The sequence below is a fragment of the Polypterus senegalus genome, chromosome 2 (assembly GCF_016835505.1).
Source record: "Polypterus senegalus isolate Bchr_013 chromosome 2, ASM1683550v1, whole genome shotgun sequence".
NCBI lineage: Eukaryota > Metazoa > Chordata > Cladistia > Polypteriformes > Polypteridae > Polypterus > Polypterus senegalus.
The window spans coordinates 130,795,742-130,813,147 of NC_053155.1; the positions used below are offsets into that span (position 1 = coordinate 130,795,742).

At 38.3% G+C, this 17,406-nt stretch overlaps 1 protein-coding gene across 4 annotated transcripts in view; it reads left to right on the forward strand.

Annotated features, from left to right (window-relative positions):
- Window positions 1-1,125: 1,125 nt before the first annotated feature.
- nxpe3 (neurexophilin and PC-esterase domain family, member 3) overlaps window positions 1,126-17,406 on the forward strand; it is a 44,342-nt gene continuing 28,061 nt past the window's right edge. The window contains exon 1 of one of the 4 annotated variants that reach the window (XM_039744607.1): window positions 1,126-1,229. The gene's annotated coding sequence lies outside the window, so the exon portion shown is untranslated. Of the gene's footprint in view, window positions 1,230-1,277; window positions 1,298-11,784; window positions 11,888-11,923; window positions 12,007-17,406 lie in introns of those variants that run through there. The other 3 variants (XM_039744611.1, XM_039744608.1, XM_039744609.1) reach the window with 3 other exon arrangements.

Below are 17,406 nucleotides of genomic sequence, written 5' to 3' on the forward strand. Positions count from 1 at the left end.
AAATCCTGAAAAAGGGGTGATTGAAATTGATGAATGAATGTAATGTAAGCCTAAGCACACAAATACGTATGTAAATAGGATATTTCTATTACTTTCTTCTTCATTTTTTTCCTAACACAAAACTATGTACCATTCATCCATCCATTTCCATCCATCCATCCATCCATCCTCTTCCGCTTATCCAAGATCGGGTCGCGGGGGCAGCAGCTTGAGCAGAGATGCCAAGACTTCCCTCTCCCTGGCCACTTCTTCTAGCCCTTCCGGTAGAATCCCAAGGCGTTCCCATGCCAGCCGAGAGACACAGTCTCTCCAGCGTGCCCTGCGTCTTCCCCGGGGCCTCCTCCCGGTTAGACATGCCCGGAACACCTCACCAGTGATGCCCGAGCCACCTCATCTGACTCCTCTCGATGCGGAGGAGCTCTGTTGTCCGGAGCTTTATGCTCCTGGTAGAGCCACCCAAGGAAAACTGGTCCTAGGTGAGGGATGAGACAAAGAGCGGTTCAACAAACCCCCAATGATGAATCAAAAGTTTGGATGACGTTTTCCCTTGCCCGGACGCGGGTCACCGGGGACCCCCTCTGGAGCCAGGTCTGGAGGTAGGGCTCGATGGCGAGCGCCTGGTGGCCGGGCCTGCACCTTTGGGGCTCGGCCGGGCACAGCCCGAAGAGGTAACGTGGGTCCCCCTTCCCATGGGCTCACCACCTATGGGAGGGGCCAAGGAGGTCGGGTGCAGTGTGAGTTAGGTGGTGGCCGAAGGCGGGGACATCTGATCCTCGGCTACAGAAACTGGCTTTTGGGATCCATCCATTTCCTAAACCCGCTTATCTTGAGCAAAGTCGCGGAGAACTATGTAACATTTAAGACAATAATTGTAAAGTTATGTTGTCATTTAAGCATTCAATTAGAGAAGTAAATGTTTATTATATTAGAACGAGAATAGGAATATACCTACATTTAGATTTCAGTGATTTGAAATAGATAAATATCACAGGAAAAAAAAAATGTTAGGATTTGTTCATTGAAGGCATTCCTCTGTCCATCTGGTCCACCGGCACTAGGGGGCGTGGGCAACTCCGAGCTCGCTAGTTTCTTTTGATTCCTTCAGGCGTCGTGATCGAACCATTTAAAGAGTGGTTTGTGGTAGATAACGCTGCAGCACGCCGTTTCAGCAGCAGAAGGCACGGGAGAGCAATTGGAGATGCTTTAATTTCTGCGCCCGCTCTTGACTGGTGAGTAGTGTACGTGCATTGTGGGTATTAGCTTCGTCTCTGTAGCGGTGGCTGTCCTCTGCGAACCGGTATGTAAAGGACAAGGCACAGTTGCCGCGTTTTAATATTTGTTAGCGTAATCGGACTGTCAGGTTTGCAGTTTGGAAATGTTGCGGTGTGCGCCTCACATTTATATTTGGAATCTTATGTAGAATTTCAGTAGCCAACATGAACCAGCTCTGGCAACTCCGTGCAAAAGTGTGACGCAACTCATACATCCTCAACCCCCCTTAAAATATATAAACATTATATAATACAATATTATATTATTATATATAAACAGTTTCTTCTTGGCAGAACAGTCTTGGTGCTTTGTCACAAGCACACAAATACGAAGCTGCATTTACAATCTGAAGGGTGTAGTCGTTGCAACATTTCCGCTAATACTCGTAACCACCCAGTATTTGATAAAAAGTGTTGTATTACTAGGGCTTCAAGATCAACATACAAACATCCGGGCTTCAGTGTTTTCTTTCTCATTTTGTTCTTTAAGACGTTGCGGTAGCGCTGCTTCTTCATTGATCCAGTCTCCTGGGCTCGAATTACGGATGTTATCGGTGTTCCGTTCGTTTTCCTCCCATATCCAAAAAGCTATAAATATTAGGTGGGTGTAAATGCGACCTGTGCCTCGTTTAGGGCTGCTTCCTTCCCTCTGCCCAATGCTGCCTTTGTAGGTTTCGATAGCCTGCATTGGATTGCACGGATTTGCGAATGCTCCGTAGTTTTACAATGTAAAACTAATTGCAGTATATAAAAGGGGACATCAAATACATACTGCATGTAAAAAGGACAGAGCGCAATATTATTATACAATAAACAACCTAAAAAATGTATTGCAATTATCATATAATAAAAGTGCAAGTTAATAAACCTAATCGCATTAAATTAGGCATAGTTCAATGCATAGGAACGTTGTATTTACTGTAGCTGGTAACTTCAGAAGGATGGGTTTGATTCCAGTCCTGGTCCCTGTATTTGTGAAATACACTTTTTTCTCTTGTGTTACTCGTTTGGATAATCTTGTTTTACAAGGTCGAACATGGTAAATTAACTGCTGAGTCTAAACTGATCCAGCATGGATTGATGAGTTAGTGTGCCTTATGATGGAATTGTTCTCATCCTATGTACACTGTCCAGGTTTGGCTCCTGCCTTTACGTCCGGAGTGGCCTGGCCCCGTGCAACTTTGTAATTGGATTAGGTGGGCTGGATAGATCTCTCATCTTTACAAAGAACTTAAAATATATAGTACATTTTGATGAAACAAAAAGAAGAGCACACTCAGTCTATTGAAGAGTGAAATAGAAACTGTCTTGGGAAGCAAGAACAATTGTTTACTGGTCTACTGTCTTTTTATGTTCTGCGCATTGTCTATTCATGTGTCTTTTATATACCAAATAAGGGTTGAATGTTTAATTGGATTAAAATGGCTTCATTAAGTTATGTTGTAATGCACATTTGGGTAGACTCTGATCTGTGTCTGGCATCTGCAAAAATATCTTGGCTTTGCTAAAAGAGTCACTGGGCTGCCATATAATAAAATCCTTACCCGCAAGCTTCTTAACAGAAGGTGAATTTGTGAGTTTATTTTTACAATGCCTGGATGTGTGACCCTTATTGAGAGGAACTAGTTGAAAATTTAGAAAACCACTAAATTGGAGCCTCAGGAACCAGAAAAAAGGTAAGCAACATTTAAAAAAATGCTGCCTGCTCCAATTTTCTGTCTTTTGCTATTCTGTTTATGGCCCAAATGCCATTTGCTTTTGTACTGAAAAGTTCCAGGGGTTTCCTGTTGGTGTCAGAGAGAGTTAAAATCCTCAGCGTACAGGTTTGAAATCTGTCACATTCCCGGAATAAATGTGTTCTCTGGTTGGCTTTTGAGGTTTCTGGTTGATTCAAGAAAAAGGTTAAGAAGGATGCAAATATTATATTTTATTTCAGACATACTAGGGTTGTCCAGAAAAATGCATAACACCCTTTTTATTTTTTTCTGTAATACTTATAGAACGATTAAAACATTATAATACCTTAGGAGACAGATGTACTTGCTGTACTCCTTATTTATATACATAAAACATATTTTTATACATTTCATACACCTACTTCAACAGATTTGCACCAGATTGAGTCCTGCACTCACAGCCACATCTTTTTGTTCTTGAGTAATCTCATTACCACTCTCAAATCATTTCCAATGAAAGGTGAAAATGTCTGTGCTGTAGGGTGCATTGGAAAGAATATTCCACCTGAGTTTGTTTTTTGTTTCTGTGCTTTCATATTTGTGTTTGTACACGCAATGAGGTGTTGATGACATAACATTTAACAAAAATCACCCCTTCAACCTCTAAAAAAGTAAGCATAATTTTCTCTGACTTTCAGCTGCTTTCAAGGAGAAGTTGCATGATGTCATTCTTTCATTTGAAGTGATGAGCTCATGTTTCATTCTCAGCAATGATCCATGACAGAAAGCTTTCAGCCTCATCCTTAACCTTGTAATGGTTATTACAAATATTGTACTGGTTATTGCAAAATTGAACATGCTTCTTTCCACACAGTATTGTGGTTGACAGCTTATCTTAATTATTCCCAATATGTGCACACACTTTACACTATCCTAAGGCATCAGTAATGTTATTCACACTCTACAAGGTGCATCAATCAATGAGCTCCTCTTGCTCTTTAGCAAAACCTGCAATTCATGATTACCAAAAGCTAACCATACATTTACCCACATCAATGTACCTATATAATTCTTTTTAGAAATTGTTACCATATATATATATATATATATATATATATATATATATATATATATATATATATATATATATATATATATATATATATATATATATATAAATGTACTGTATATATAGGGATGGCGCAGTGGTAGCGCTGCTGCCTCGCAGTTAGGAGACTCGGGTTTGCTTCCACGCAGGGAGGACCTGGGAAGCGACCACTACCACTGTGCCACCATGCCACCTGCACAAACCATGTTGCCCTTAAATTATTCTGTCATATTTCTCAGCCGCAAGAAATTTAATAAGAGCCCATTATCTAAAATCTACATTTTTAGGGGCATCTGCACATTTACTACACATTACTTGTTCTGTGCAGCTGCAGTTGTAAACAGAGCATTTCCAGTTATGAGTATAAAGTAGTGGAAAACAAACAGAAAAGATTTTCTTTATTGAGTTCTCAAGGAAAATGTGCAGTTTTCATTTAAATGTCCATCATTAAGTCAGCTTAACCCTATTTATTGGGTGAAATTTAAAAAACAAACATGGATAAGTACTATGGAAAACTCATAGTGTACCCCCAAAATCATACAGGATCAGTTTAGAGTTGTCACTTAGCCTAATGCTACTTCTTTGCGCTGGGTCCTGCCAGATTAGGCTGTGGTCTTCCACAACACTAAACTGGGTTAGTTGAGTTGGAGAAAGTTGTTTTCATTCTAGGAAATCTATTATGCAATATGTGACAGGTGTCTTGTCACACTTACAGGTAATCTAACTTAGACACCATTTAATTATCCGACTACGTCATCCAGTTTTCTTAAGAGACTGGATACTCCTGAAATTTACCAATAATAGCACACAGATTTCTTTAAATTGGGCAGTGAGTAAACACACAATGAAAGACACAACAGTAATTTCCTGGGTTTAACAATTAATGAAAATACAAGTTAACAAAATGTATTGTTACCAATCATGAATAAGTACAGATATGCTGATTAGAAACCAATAGCGTCAGACATGTAATCTCCAAGTCAGGAAATACACACATCCTCCAAGGAAGGAGCAGGTCTGTTATAACAACTTGGTATTGTTTGTATACTCAACCAGCCAGAGTTCAAAGCGGTGACTCCTTTGCCAAACAGCAATACCTACATTTTGCAGACAACCCTGACACAATCAGTAACTGGATTATCCAGGAAATCGAAAAACAAGGTCCCCTTCTAACAAATATATTATCAAATATGTACAGTATTGATGGTGAAGTACATGATTAGTTGTGAACATTCTTCAAAATGGATTTCTTCATAATTTTTTTTCATTAGTGGTCTTGTTCAGATTTCATGGTGCCTTACCTTGAGGTGATGTATGAAAAGTGCTTCTTAAAGTAAAGATTTATTGGTATAGAATAACAAAAAATGTATTGGTTTTAAAGGCAAAAATTGCAGTCTCCTAAATATATTATTTTCCTTTAAATATAACAGAACATCTAGAATGTATTTTATACAAGCTGACCCAGGCTTCAATAAATTGTACTGGCCTATTGTTTAAATCTGAAGTGCAAAACTTTTTTAATTGCAGCTAGCATGCAAACAGAAATCAGCTTATATTGGATAGATAGATAACATGGATTTTGAACTTGTAATTTCTTTCTTCATACCAAAGACATTTTCATTTACATTCATTATTTACTGTAAATTGTTTGGATGCTGGATGCTGCCAGTAATGCCGCCCAGGGATGGTTGCTTACATGTGCCTGATGTGGCTGGCATTGGCATCAGTTCATCATGATCCTGAATTTAAATGAGCACATTCAGAAAATCAATGGATAATTAAACTGCCCTGAAAATGTTATTATTTTATAGTTGGGGCTACAGTGTCTATAAACATAAAGGTGGCAATTTAACTTGTGCAGTGAATGCAGTTTTTTTGTAAATAGATATGTAGTGTGTTTTTCATATACAGTAGGGTACAATAAACTAATTGGCACTAATTCACTTGAGAAAAACTCCATGAGCCATGTACTTATAGACTGAGCACTAGGAGACTGCAGTGTAAAAAAACTCTGTTCTGAAGTCATGCACACAAAAGCAGTCTAGTGCAAGTTTAGAGATAAAAAACAGAAACATTCTTCTCTGGGGAGGATGATGCTATCTTTTTTATTAAGCATTAGATATAAAGGATGCTGGGGCTTCACCAGTGAGGGTGAATTTTTTTTACATAAGTTCAGCAAGATCTCTAAATATTTATTTAACATGCACACAAGAAGACTCAGCACTTACATAAAATGTAACATTCTTCATGAGTCAAGACCGTTTGTTTAAAAATAACTAATGATAGGAAACACAGAAACAAAAACAGAAATATAAATGATAGCGTAAAAAAGAAATATCTTTGAGTACATGTTTCTTTCCTGGGGATTTTTATCTTGTTCCTTTCATTTCTTGAAAAAATGCATAAATAAATCTTGATAAGAATTAAGCTTCACATTGAACTTGTGGACGAAGGTTCAAACAAATAGCAGGCAGACACCAATTCTAATAAGCAGAATCTTTTATTTCTGACTTCTTGGTGAGCAGAGTGGCTTTTCCTTACAGAGAGAAAATGCAAGGAAGGCCCCCGACAAGGGGGGTTCAGCTGCATTTATAACAAAATCTTCAAAGAGAATGATTAGAAAAAAAATAGAGCAGTTCCATCCAAGGCCATAGAACATTCTTTACAAAATTTGCTGATTACACCGGAAGCATAAATTCTAGTCTTATATTTGGAATGAAGCTTATCAGAAAACCTGTCATAGCCACTGCTGAAACAGCTGGGAAGAGTCAAAAACTGCATTCCACACCAGCAGCTCTACCCTAATAAGCACACGTATTTGTATCTGTTATAATAATACCATGGCATACAGAGAACATGCAGATTTTCATACAGAAGCTAGCAATAGATTTTAACTTCCATTCCACAAACTTCACTCAACTGCATAGGTGATGAAACAGAGAGTACTCAAGATTTTATATAGCAAATTGTGCAATGGTAATTAATAATAAAACATTCAACATATATTTCTGTCAGCATTGTAGCACCAAAAATTGAGCTTAACTTGAGCATAATTTGCAAACACTTGAATAGCATAGAAGGATAAGAAAATAAAGAAATAATAATGAGATAAGAAAAAAAGAAATAAAATCACTAGAATGTTATCCTCATCATTAATAATCTCATTACCCATCATTAGTAATTTAGTCATACTTTTCTGGCCAATCTGGCTGAAGATGATTCTGGTCAGTTCTTTTTGAGTGCTGTTTTGAACAATATGTAGTAATTTCTTCACTGTCAGCAAATGGTGTAGTCCTAGAGTCTATTTAATTGCATTTGCTGAAGAAAAAACATTCTGCCATGCTACTATTGCTTAATCAAAATTCCCTCAAATAGGTTTCCTTTCTCCTACCTCTGTCACGCTCACGTTTGAAATACAACTACTGTAGGAATTGCTCATTTTTGCAAATTATCATTTAAGAAAATCTTTACTTTTTATTTTTATTAATTTTAATTAGAAACAGATAACATTCCATACAGTCAAGTCAAATTTAACAAATGAAAGCAAAATTCGACCTCTACCCAAGTGAAACAGAATGGAGCCAGCAACCAAAGCTACTCTATGAAAGGAGCAAGAAAAGAAGGGTATCATTGTCCCTGAAATGGAAGATGTTTCTAAAATGTTATTGATTAGATCCTGCCATATTAAAAAAAAAAAAAAGTTTTGAACAGATCCTCTAAGTGAGTGGGTAGTATAGAACATGGGTTACTTACTGACTTCAGTGTGTTGGGGTGGGATTCTTCCAGTTGAGCAAGATATGTCTACGTGCTAGTAGTGTAGTAAAGGAAATTTCAGTTTATTTGTCCTTCTCCAGTTTAAGGCCATCTGGGTGTACAATGGGTTAGAAGTGATTGTGACACCAAGGTTGTCTGATAGGCATGCAATTTGGTGCACGCCCAGAACATGTGGTCCTGTGAGGCTGGAGCTAGATTGCAATGTTCACAGGTTGAATCTTGCCCTAGAAATATTTAGGACAATTTTAAACACAATAAATGTGCTCAATAAAATATTTTAAGTTGAATTATTGAATGCTTTGCGCATATGGAGCTTGAGTGAATTCTGTACATGGCTGCCTTCCACTTCTTTTCTGCAATATTGAGTGCTAAATCCTTTCCCTAATGTACTCTGGGGTCCTTGAAAGGAACAGACTTTAAAATATTTTTATAAATTGTAGAGATGCTATCTGAGTCTTCAAGACTGATCAATAATTCTTCTGGGATAGAAAAAGGTTCAAGGTAAGGAAAAGTGGGCAGGTTCTGTTTAGCAAAGTTTCTTGGTTGAAAGTAGTGGAGGAATCGTGTTGATGAGAAGTTGTATTTGAAGTGTAATTGTTTGTAGGATGCAAAGAAATTATCTATGTACAAGCTTCTAAGACATTTTCCAAACATTGAATAGTGTATGTGCTAGAGACGGTGGAAAAAACTGGTTGTTATATAGAGGTGCAACACATAAAAACATAAAATCATTTCTGTCTTAAAGTGCTTCCTACATCAGTCCAATATTCTGAGAGAATGAAGGGTAATTGGATTTTTAGTGTTATGACAGCAGTTTGTATTATCTGGGGCACAGAGTATGGAATATAAAAAGGTACTGTAAGAAGTTATTTCTATTGCAGACCAATTTGTGTCGATGTCCAGGGGCCTCATGTATAAACGGTGCATACACACAAAAAAGTTGCGTATGCCTGTTTCCACGCTGATTTTGAGATGTATAAAAAGTAAACTTGGCACACATTTTCACGGCAGGGTGCCCCCTTGTGTATACAAGTTTCTACTTGGTTTTTCAAAGTGGTGGCACCCAGCGTCAAAGCAGTACTACTGTTTCTGTGGTCTGCTTTTCTTTTTTAGATTCACATCTATGATATGGGTTTTATCAAATACACCGAAATTAATTTCATATTGTTTACAAACTTAATTCACTTCATTCTGTAACAATGTAATGATACATGGAATGGCCAGACTATTCTAACTACTATGGCTGCTTTAGTGTTGCTAGAAGACATCAGTGTTGTTAGAAGACAAATGGAAGATTTCGAAGAGAGCTTGTATTTATAAATGATAACAACTGGCTTCTAAGGTGATTTCGATTCCCAAGAGCTATCCTCTGGGAACTGTGTACTGATCCGGTGCTGGCTTTACAAAGGCAGACTTTAAGAAATTGTGCTGTACCTGCTCGTTTGCAAGTTCTGTCCATTCTTGGGTTTTTAGCCACAGGAGCTTGTCAACGTGAACTTGCTGGCTGATTGGGTATTTCTCAGCCATCACTGCCAGCTGTATAGAATGGTATTATCTGCTTGTCATTCAAATATATAAGATTTCCTGACACTGTGGTTGAGTTGGGAAACATCAAAGAGCAATTTGCATCAACATACAGTTTTCCAAATATAATTGGAGCAATCAGCTACACGCAAATTGGTATTACAGCAGCGCAGGACAAGTTACATCAGCCAGGAATAATTCTAAAAAAGAATGAGCTGGCATTACATCATATATAGTAGGAGTTCCTATAAACACGGCAGCTCCGCACAGTTGCAGGTGGTTTTTCCAATTAGTGCGGCAATAGGCATTAGGAGGCCTTTTAAGGATAAAGAGAAGAGAATTGATCAGTTGTGGTGCTGATGCTACACAATAAAGGTGCCTTCAGAAAATGAATCTGCTTATGTAAATAGAAAGCATTTCCACTTAATTCATATGTTGCTGTATGGTGCACAGATTGTATGTTGCATTGTGCAGGCACACAATTGTGGCTTGCCCATACCTGAAGAGACACTGTATGATGAACCTGACCCTGATCCACCAAATGATCAGTCAAATCAGATAGCGTTACAACTTCATTTGAATGTAATCAGCAGAATGTAAAAACAGGTAATCAGATGTAGCATTTATATTTTTACCAATTCATTTAATTTGTTATTAACATCACATAGTACAGCCCTTATATTCCTTAGTTCATTGGACACATCTCTTACAGCATCCAATTTTGCATTTTGTGACTCAGAACAGTGTCTGTCTTCACACAGCCAGATAGTGGCCCAGCGGTTTCCGAGGCAAAGGTGTATGTGCAGCTAGCACCCAAATATGTACTCAGGACAGCAACACGATTACCACCTGACCATTGGACGGGGGCCAGCTTATGTAATACTGTCTGAAACAGAATAAACAAATGGCGGGCTGTGACTCACATTTACACATTGACTATGATACTGTATCTGACCACTTCTCTGGGGTGTTAGATATAAGGGCTGAATATATATTAAACAAATGTAGAAGGTTGGAAGTTAAGTGTCTGACTTTAAAAAATCCTGGTTGGTCCTGTAATATTACAGAAGGAAGCACTTTCTCAATCCTTCTGGCTAGAACTTTGGAGAGTATCCTTAACAATGTTATTCATAAGATAGATTGGTCTGTATGATGCACATTGTAGTAGGTCCTTGTTCTACTTGGGAAAGATGGTAATTAATGCTTGGCAAAAAGTTTGAGGTAGATTTTTTTTGTCTTTAGCTTCTATAAAAGTTGCTAATAATAGTGGAGCTAACTTATTTGAGAATTTTTTTATAAACATCTTCTCAGTAGCCATCAGGACTGGCTGCTTTCCCACTTTGAAGTGAGTTAATAGCATCTAGTAGTTCTGAAAGTATCAGAGGTTTATCCAATTACGCAGTACTAAGAGTATCTAGCTGTGGTATCTCTAATGAGACAAGAAATTCATTAGATTGTGTCTTATCTTGAGCAGAATATAATGACTTATAGTACTCTCTAAATGTGTCAGTTATATTTTTATGGTCAATAATTTTATCTCCATCTTTGTTGTTAATTGCTGTTATTGCATTACAGACTTCCTTCTTGTGGATTTGTTGGGCTAAGATCTTATTGGCCTTTTCTCTGTTTTCATAATAATGATGTAGCGATTTAAAGATAAGCTGTATCTTTAGTAGTCAAGTGGTTAAACTGTCAAAACCTTTTTCTATAGAGTGCCTCATTTGGAAACCTGGCATATTCTAGATCTATTATGGTAATTTTTGTGAGAAAGATTTGAAATAATCTGTCTGTTCCCTGAGTGTACCTGCTGAGACCCCTGAGGATTCATTTGTCTTAAGAAATGGATATGAATTTTGTACAGTTTTCATCAGCTAATGACAGGGAGTTAAGACACCAGCTACGAGATGAGTGTGTAGGAAGCAGTAATTTAAGCTCCATGATCAGAGGGGCATGGTCAGAGATAATGATAGCATTGTACTTACAAGATTTGATACTGAGCAAAAAATTATTGTCGATGAGGAAATAATCAATTCTCGAGTAACAATAATGTACAGGTGAGAAGAAGGAGTATGTTCTTGGGTTAGGATTTAAGAACCTCCATGGGTGAGATGTTATGATCTATTACAAGATGTGTAATTATCTTTGCAGTATTCGCCGTTTTGTCTGAGGATCTGTCCACGTCTGGATTTAAAACAATTAAAGTGCTCCGGCCATTATAATTTTCTGAGTGCTCACATTAGGGATAGATGCAAATACATTTTGAAAGAAATCTTTATCACCCACCTTAGGTGCATAGATATTAATCAGAATCATTTTAGTATTAGATAAATTGCCCGTCACCATGACATATTGCAGTTTAGAATCAGATATTGCATCTGAAACTATAAATGCGATAATACTTTGTAATAACATTCCCTCACCCCTGGTTTTCTTTTTATTGCTAGGTTGGGAGCATGCAGACCCATCACACAATGAACCACCTGAATTGGGACCCAAGTGTAGCGGGTGACAACTCAGCACCACATTAGAACAGTGTGAGTCTTTATACGGTAGCTGGAGTGCTAATCCTACCACCCAGTTTTCCCTGAATGATAGAGTGAAGAATTTGGCCAGACCACTCTCTTTGCCACCAAAACTGATCTTTTGTTAATAAGTGAGTTTTCTGTAAAAATACTGCCTTGGCATTTAGACTTATTAAGTGCGAGAGTACCTTCTCTTTAATTCATGATTGAGACCTTTAACATTCCAGCTCACATAGTTCATTATTTAGTCATAGAAATATTTCTTCTGAAATTTTGTTGACATTTTGTAGTCTTAGGTTAAAGTAGTACATTGTACATACGATAGCTTTGACATAGATTTCATATTATTGCCAAGTGATACAGCTATGAAGCATATTGTTATGTTGTCACTAACTGTTATTGGGGTATAAGGGATAAAATAGAAATACCATTGCTCTCTTTCTCTCCAATGCGGGTATTTTCAAAAATAATCTCATCTTCCTTTGTGAGAAAGAACATGAGATTTTGTTTGGCCTGTAGTTTCTCGAAATGAGCAATTAGGCTTTTTGGTTTGGAGACATTCAATCCACATTTAAGGTAGGCTGTGTTAGTCTTCAATAAGCTCACCAGTTTGAATATGAAATACTGTACTTTACTTTCAAACATGCAGAAAAATACGAACTGAAAAAGAGCTGCAATACAAACTACATAAAAACTACCAAAATTCCAAGCATCCCCACATAAGGAAGATACATTGTCTTAAAGGGGACAACAACAATAATTCAGTATTACTATGTTTACCTTAATTATAAACTTAACAGGCTGCAGAGATCTCGATGTCCGATTTAAAGTTCTCTCCAGTTATTTTAGAGCATAGTTTATCTGTGAATTTCACTGGGTTTGGACTTTCCCGTTTTTCGGGAAGACCTTGAATTCTCATATTGTTCCTTCTATATCTACTGTATCTTCCAGTGTTGTAAGTTTGTCAGTGAGCACTTTGCATTCTGATTTTGCAGCCGTTGCTTTTTCATCCGCGGCGGAAGCCGATTGTTCAACCATTTCAATATGGGTCGTGAACGTTTGCTTAACATCTTCAAGCTGAGCAGCAAGTATTTTAATTTTACTCTCCAACTTCCTTGAATTTTCCTGTATGTTTTCATCAGTTTTTCGTTGCATTTCTGTAAAGGTTATGGTAAACTTAGTACTTAAACATTGCTCCAGGTCTTTCACACCCTGATGCAGTTTCTCATTTTTCTTGTTTATGACATTTATTTCATTCTTTATTTCATTTAATTCATTCTTTATTAAATAAAAAATCTTTATTCTTCTAAGTATATGTGCACTGCATGCACTTATACACTTTTTGCTATTTGGATTTATTTACCTTATGATCATTCAGGAGTTTCAGATATAGACATTATGTTTCAGAGGGTCAATTCTGTATTTTTGGGAGTCCATTAAATGCCAAATGATAAAGAAATGTTTAGTTTTTGACTGCTTTTCCAGTGTTTACATCACATATTTTACAAGCTACTCAATTTAGTTCTCACACCTACTTAGCCCAGTTCAGGGTTATAGGTTTCTGGAGCAGCATTGACAAACAAATTCACCACTGGCACCAGTTCAACATAGTGCACATATACTCAAATATCCACTCACACTCACGGTGGCCTAAATTAGAATAATTAACTAAGCTATGTTTTTGGAATGCAAGCACATTACCTGAAAGAAAACCTAGACACATATGGAGAAAATTTTCAAACTCCACACCAACAGTTGACCATACTGAATTTGGCCAAGTTCCATGTTAGCAGTGGCACTCACCACTGTGCTGTTTATATAATTGTTGCTTTTTTGGACAATCTTAAGAACTGGGCAAACACTTCAGAATTGCAATTTAACATACAAAAGTGTAAAGGGCTATCCTTGGGCAAAAGGAATGTCAATTAAAAATATAAGATGCAAGATACTGCCTTAGAGGCAAAAGGATTTACATTGACACTGTATTCCCATTGTCTAGGAAATGTGCAGAAGTGATTAAAGGAGAAATAAAACTGCTAAATAAGTATCAAATATATTGCTCAGACTAGTTTCCTGATTCTGTCCTGTCTTGCAGACGGACATCTCCAATGCAATAATACGGAAAATGCTTTGCTTTTCATGCACACCCTAAATCGTAGCTCCTTTGCTATGTGGAAGCAAATACTCCAAACAGTAGTATTATACTGTATAGCACCTTCACTTCTGTGTTCATATTTTCTTTTTGCCAGAGTTGTGTATCATCAGCCATAGCATACCCATCAGTTCACCCTTGCACATACAGCACTGTTTCACCTGACTACAATATGCATAGACTCTATTGAGGGCAAACCCTCTTATCTTTACTAACCTGGAATTAAATAATAAGATCTTATTCCCACCAATGAGAAATCATACGCATATTAGCAGTTTAATCAAACTGTACTGATCTAAGCATCTAATACCATTACCAGAATTATAGGATTCAGCAGTTTTAAGGTAATCTTCATTCTTTGTCTAAGCAGCACATATGTCATTTACAGTAAAGGCAGACTCATATCAGCTTAGGTTATTCAAAGCAGCTAAGGTTATTCTTATAGCACATCTATACTTGGGCACAGACAGCTGCAGATGTGGTTGTGCAGATAGGATATGGAACCTGGTTTGCTCATAGTTCAAGTGTTTGGTACGTGGCACACAATACTCTGTAGCTGCAGAATCCCCCAGACTTTTCCCCAGAAGTTATTTCTTTGCCTTTACATATCAATCTCACAGGTATTTCCATTTATGCCAGCAGACATTTTCATTTTTGTCCAGGGTCTGGACTTTTTCTTGCCATGAATATGTGGATATTTGGGTATCACTGTGTGCTTTTACTGTTGGATTGTGTAAATGCAAGTAGCAGCACTTCACACAATTTTTTCACCAATTAGTGTATGTTTTCTTGTCTAGTACATGTGTAGTCGACAAACACTGGACTGTGCATTTACAAACTTTTTGAGGCATGCAGTCACTAATGTGAGGCTCTGGTGGACTCTTGCGACTCGTCACGTATAAACAAGTCTCTAGCTTATTATTATTTTTTTTATCTTAAGCAACAATATGCCCATCTTGCCCAGCTACAGGGGATGCACAAACCAGTGTGTTTCTTCGTGCCAATCCCAAGCCCGGATAAATGGGGAGGGTTACGTCAGGAAGGGCATCCAGTGTAAAATTTTGCCAAATCAATATGCGGACAACAATACAAATTTCCATACCGGATTGGTCAAGCCCTGGGTTAACAATGACCTCCACAAGTACTGTTAGCCAACAGGGTGCTGGTGGAAATTGGGCTACTGTTGGCCTTAGAAGAAGAAGGAGAAGAAGAAGAGCAGACATGTCCGGAGGCAGGAGAAGAGGAGGAAAGTAAAGAGAGTGGAACTGAGGGTAGGAACTTTAAATGTTGTCAGTGTGACTGGTAAGGGGAGAGAGTTATCAGATATGATGGAGAGAAGGAAGGTTGATATATTGTTCATGCAAGAGACTAAATGGAAGGGGAGTAAGGCCAGGTGGATTGGAGGTGGATTCAAATTGTTTTATCATGGTGTGGATGGGAGGAGAAATGGGGTAGGAGTTATTCTGAAGGAACAGTATGTCGGGCAAGTAATGATTATGAAGCTGGAAATTGGATGTGTGATGATGAATGTTGTCAGTGCATATGCACCGCAAGTTGTGTGTGCAATGGGTGAGAAAGAAGATTTTTGGAGTGAGTTAGATGAAGTCATGAAGAGTGTACCCAAGGGACAGAAAGTGGTGATTGAAGCGGATTTCACTGGGCATGTTGGTTAAGGGAGCAGTGGAGACGAGGAGGTGATGGGTAGGTATGGTGTTAAGGAGAGGAATGAATAAGGTCAGAGGATAGTGGATTTTGCCAAAAGAATGGACATGGTTGTGGTGAATACGTATTTTAAGAAGAGGGAGGAACATAGGGTTACATACAAGAGTGGAGGAAGATGCACACAGGTAGATTACATCCTATGCAGAAGTGTTGATCTGAAGGAGATTGAGGAGTGCAAAGTGGTGGCAGTGGAAAGTGTAGTTAAGCAGCTTAGGATGGTGGTCTGTAGGATGATGTTGGAGATCAAGAAGAGAGTGAGGGCAGAACCAAGGATCAAATGGTGGAAGTTGAACAAGGAAGACTGCAAGGTTGAGTTAAGTGAGGAGGAGGAGACAGACACTGTGTGGCAGTGAAGAGTGACCAGACAGCTGGGAAACTACAGCAGATGTAGTAAGGGTAATAGCAAGAAGGGTGCTTGGTGTGACATCTGGAAAGAGGAAGGAGGAAAAGGAAACCTGGTGGTGGAATGAGGAAATACAGGAGAGTATACAGAGGAAGAGGATGGCAAAGAATAAGTGGGATAGTCAGAGAGATGTAGAAAGTAGACAAGAGTACAAGGAGATAAGGCGCAAGCTGAAGAGAGAGGTGGCGAAGTCTAAAGAAAAGGCGTATGATGAGTTGTATGAGAGGTTGGACACTAAGGAGGTAGAAAATGAACTGTACTGATTGGCTAGACAGAGGGACTGAGCTGGGAAAGGTGCAGCAGGTTAGGGTGATAAAGGATAAAGATGGAAACGTACTCGCAAGTGAGGAGAGTGTGTTGAGCAGGTGGAAAGAGTACTTTTAGAGACTGATGAATGAAGAGAACGAGAGAGAGAAGAGGTTGGATGATGTGGAGATAGTGAATCAGAAAGTGCAACGGATTAGCAAGGAGGAAGTAAGGACAGCTATGAAGAGGATGAAAAATGAAAAGGCCGTTGGTCCAGATGACATACAGTACCTATGGAAGCATGGAGGTGTTTAGGAGAGATGGCAGTGTAGTTTTTAACCAGATTGTTTAATGGAATCTTGAAAAGTGAGTGGATGCCTGAGGGGTGGAGAAGAAGTGTACTGGTGCCGATATTTAAGAATAAAGGGGATGTGCAGGACTGAAGTAACTACAGGTTGAATAAAATTGATGAGCCACATCATGAAGTTATGTGGGAGCTAGGTTAAGAAGTGAGGTGATGATTAATGAGCAGCAGTATGGTTTCATGCCAAGAAAGACCACCACAGATGCAATGTTTGCTCTGAGGATGTTCATGGAGAAGTTTAGAGAAGCCCAGAAGATGTTACATTGCGTCGTTTTGGACCTGGAGAAAGCATACAACAGGGTGCCTCGAGAGGAGCTGTGGTATTTTATAAGGAAGTCGGGAGTGGCAGAGAAGTACATAAGAGTTGTACAGGATATAACAACAACAACAACATTTATTTATATAGCACATTTTCATACAAACAGTAGCTCAAAGTGCTTTACATAATAAAGAATAGAAAAATAAAAGACACAATAAGAAAACAAAATAAATCAACATTAATTAACATCGAATAAGAGTAAGGTTCAATGGCCAGGGGGGACAGAAAAAACAAAAAAAACTCCAGATGGCTGGAGAAAAAATAAAATCTGTAGGGATTCCAGACCATTAGACTGCCCAGTCCCCTCTGGGCATTCTACCTAACA